The sequence below is a fragment of the Thunnus albacares genome, chromosome 2 (genome assembly GCF_914725855.1).
Source record: "Thunnus albacares chromosome 2, fThuAlb1.1, whole genome shotgun sequence".
NCBI classification, from domain to species: domain Eukaryota; kingdom Metazoa; phylum Chordata; class Actinopteri; order Scombriformes; family Scombridae; genus Thunnus; species Thunnus albacares.
Window position 1 is genome coordinate 5,645,590 of NC_058107.1, and position 3,556 is coordinate 5,649,145.

General features: G+C 37.4%; 1 long non-coding RNA gene across 2 annotated transcripts; it reads right to left on the reverse strand.

Moving 5' to 3' along the window:
• Window positions 1-478: 478 nt before the first annotated feature.
• Window positions 479-2,255, reverse strand: LOC122971369. 2 transcript variants are annotated; one of them, XR_006399455.1, is made up of 5 exons: window positions 2,181-2,255; window positions 2,027-2,086; window positions 1,520-1,785; window positions 1,118-1,268; window positions 479-992 (listed from the first exon to the last, which is right to left on the reverse strand). It is a non-coding gene; the product is annotated as an uncharacterized LOC122971369 (long non-coding RNA). The 2 variants fall into 2 exon arrangements; XR_006399456.1 differs by lacking the exons at window positions 479-992; window positions 1,118-1,268 and adding an exon at window positions 1,275-1,391.
• Window positions 2,256-3,556: the final 1,301 nt, after the last annotated feature.

Below are 3,556 nucleotides of genomic sequence, written 5' to 3' on the forward strand. Positions count from 1 at the left end.
GGATGGATGCATAGGTTTTTTCAGATTTCAAAGCGTATATGCTGTATCTTCTGGCATTTTTCTTGTACAGCCTTTTAAAACTGTAATTAAACAAATATAATCCACTCAATATCAGTTATTCATTATATTAACTGGCAACCTTGAGTGAAGATGTAAATAAATAATCACTTGCATACAAAACATTGATTGTAGAAAATTGTGTGTGACAGTACGTGTGAAATTCACATCTCTTTTCCTTCAGCTGTTTTTGCTGTTGGCCTGTTCTGGTGGAAACTGTAGTCCAGAGCCGCAAGCAAAACTCAAGCCTTGTAAACAGGGGGACTGAAAGCATAGCATTTGCTGGCATACATCAGAATATGATTCTGGAATGCCTCTAGGTCTGCAGTTGATCTGATTGAAAAAATAACTAAATATATATATATATATATATATATATATATATATATATATATATATATATATATATATATATAATAACAACAATCATAACAATAACAATAACAGCAGCAATAGCTGGGGAAGGACACCAACAGGACTGCAAAGGACTGTGAAGGCTTGGCCTGAAACCCAGGGTTTCCAGCTATTTTTTTGGCCAGGTTCTTGGCACCATGCCACATGTCCAGACTGTGATGAATTCTGAGGTCCTTGTATCTGCTTTTGTCTTGGTCTGTGAAGTGTGGAACAATGTAATTTTACTACAATATTTCAATAATCTTTTCACCACATGTATTCATACATTATATCAGATGAGTACTTATTCATAAGTGCTCCAATCTGGGCATGAGCATCTGTACAGATCTCCACTAGCTTTATCTGTGATGTCAGTTTGTCAACAGTCTGGATAAAACCCTCCTTCTCCATGATGACAGAGTTCCATGATGTCTGCTGCTTGTCTATGGTGGGAACATGAATTATCTCCTTAGTTTCATTCTCCATGGTGGTGTAGCTGCAGTACTGTGTGCAATGGCCTGGAGAGTCATTTCTTCCATTCGCTGATAAAAATAAAATCCAAAAATAAAAAAAAACATGGGTTAGCTGCTTACATACAGTCACACTGCTATTGCCTAACCTCTTCAATACTTATATTACATAGTAAACAAAAGTTTAAGCTACGCACCTAAGACCACAACATCTTTCCCTTGAAGGCAACTGAGGGCCTCAGCCCTCTTCTCTTCCCAGTAGTCCTTCACTTTGTCGACACAGTATGTGTCCTGAAGAAGGTGTTCTTGTTCCCCATTCCGATGTTCATAAATCTGAAGGGGGGCAACCTTTGCATAGTTGTTGCCAGACAACAAAATGTTAGTGGACAAGAGAAAATCTCCAGCTTGCATCCCAAAATTCATTATAGGCAGGGAATTCCACCTCCACGCTCTATGTCCATTAGGACAGATCTAAAAGTCAAATAAAAGTAATAATTGCATTTACCATGTACAGCACTGGCTTTTACAAGAAATTTGCCTTTTTATGCAACCATACAGTTATGTTATCTGTTATGATATGCCATGACTGTTAAGCTTACCCATACAATACTCATTGCTGTGCCCTAAGAAGTGATTTTGATCTCAAAGGGGGCAACGCAGTTGCACAACACATCAGTCTTCAAATGGCTTGAACATTATCCGCAGGCAGGGTCATAAGTGTAGCCAGTTGTCTCAAGCAGTCCTCATATACTATTGAAGCTCTGGCACCTATGATGTCATCTTCACAAAGGACACGCTGTGGGGCTGGGAAAACAGGTGCCTGATCACAGGGAGTAGGCTCATCCAGAGGATCTTCATGTGAAAGCTTGCAAAAAAACAGGCACCACACAAAAATAGCGAAGTAAAGAGTGATAACACACTGTATACTAGTTGGTGGAAGATATTCTTTATCAAAATTGTCAGCATTCTCTCCATCATCTTTTCAATGAAAGGGAGGGGAACCTTCATCTACCCAATCAATTCTGTAAAGTACATATTCACAAAACAATTACTTCTATAAAGAAAAGACTAAATAGTAATAAATGTCATTAGTATGTACTACTTACAAACGGTCGTTGAAAGCATTTTCCTCCATGTCCTCCTCAACAATGCTCATGTCATGTAAGCTGTAGAAATAAAATCATTAAAAATATATAAATTATGAATATATAAAAATACAAGACATGTAGTGCAAAAAATCTATGACAGCTGAACTGTTACCTTTTTCAAGGACCTGCATTTCTGTAGCTTCTGCAATGACATCCAGATGCTCATCTCTGTAAAAAATAAACAGAGCATGTTCTATACATCACACACATGGAGACATAACAGTAAACATAAACTTAGAAAAAACAATTAATCAGAAACTTTTTGTTTGTAATAAAACATATTTGGACAGCACAAATATTTCAATATGATTAATTGCCTGTCTGTCCCACTAGAAAGACCAATACTAGACACTGCTGGAGTTGTGCTATGTTTTCCCTTCATGGGAGTCGATGCTGTGGGACCTTTCTCATGGAGAAACAACAGCAACAGCAAGAAAATAAGTGCTACATGACCAGTGACATACCACTGTAATGCATTATGTTACGTCCTAAGATGCTGGGAGCCTTGGCTTGGCCTGTACACACCAAAATAAATAACAGAAAAATTCTACTTTTGACTGATAAATGTAAAATTAAAATTCTGGTAGCAATTACATATTTTTCAATGTTGAAACGAGGAAAGGTTACTTGTGTTGGACTATAAGCTAACTTTTTCCTCCAATGTGTAAATGTGCTCCTAAATGACAAATTACGAGTGTACAAAGAAATTATGGAGCACTATGAAAAATATTCACAGAATTTATTAACTCAGTGATGAACAGACTTTATCTTTCACACTAACTCATTACTCTGACTTATTGTCTTTAGCACATCACCAGCCCTAACTTTCTTAGTTACCGGTCCATGTGTTGTCTTACTGCCACAGAAAATGAATAAATCTTTGGGTTATTAGCACAACGTCGCCTCTCTGTCTCTCAGACTTGCTAACGCTACATTACCACCAGCTCTGTGAGAGGCACAAACTGAGGCTAAAGTGTGCTAACATTTAACGTTATAAGTGGAAACATTTCTTTTCAGTGAAACTAATGTATTGCTAATAAATATTATACATCATCTAGGTTTTGAACCATTAGCAGTGGGGAGAAATCTATATTACATTTGGTTGTAAAATTTAACGTTACTTCCACCTGTCCAGCAGAAAACAGGCAACTTTGGCGACACTCTGCAAACATTTCTCAGTCATCAGGGATTTCCATCTGGGAAAGGCAACTCTGATATTTATCCTCATTTTATGTCATCGCTTGTCTTGATTCTGTTTAGCTTCATCGTGTTTTCGTTTCTTTGACGATGACAATTCACGCGGGGAACAGCAACCCTCTCTTCTTCTTTGTCTTCCAACTGGTGCATTTCTGGTGGCCACTCACGAAATCTAAAAACGCATAAGGCTCTCACAGAAGTCAGTGCTAAGTGTGTCCATTCTGCAACACAACAAAACACAACAATTATTATTTTCAGCTGATTAGACACTAATTAAAACATACTTATAAA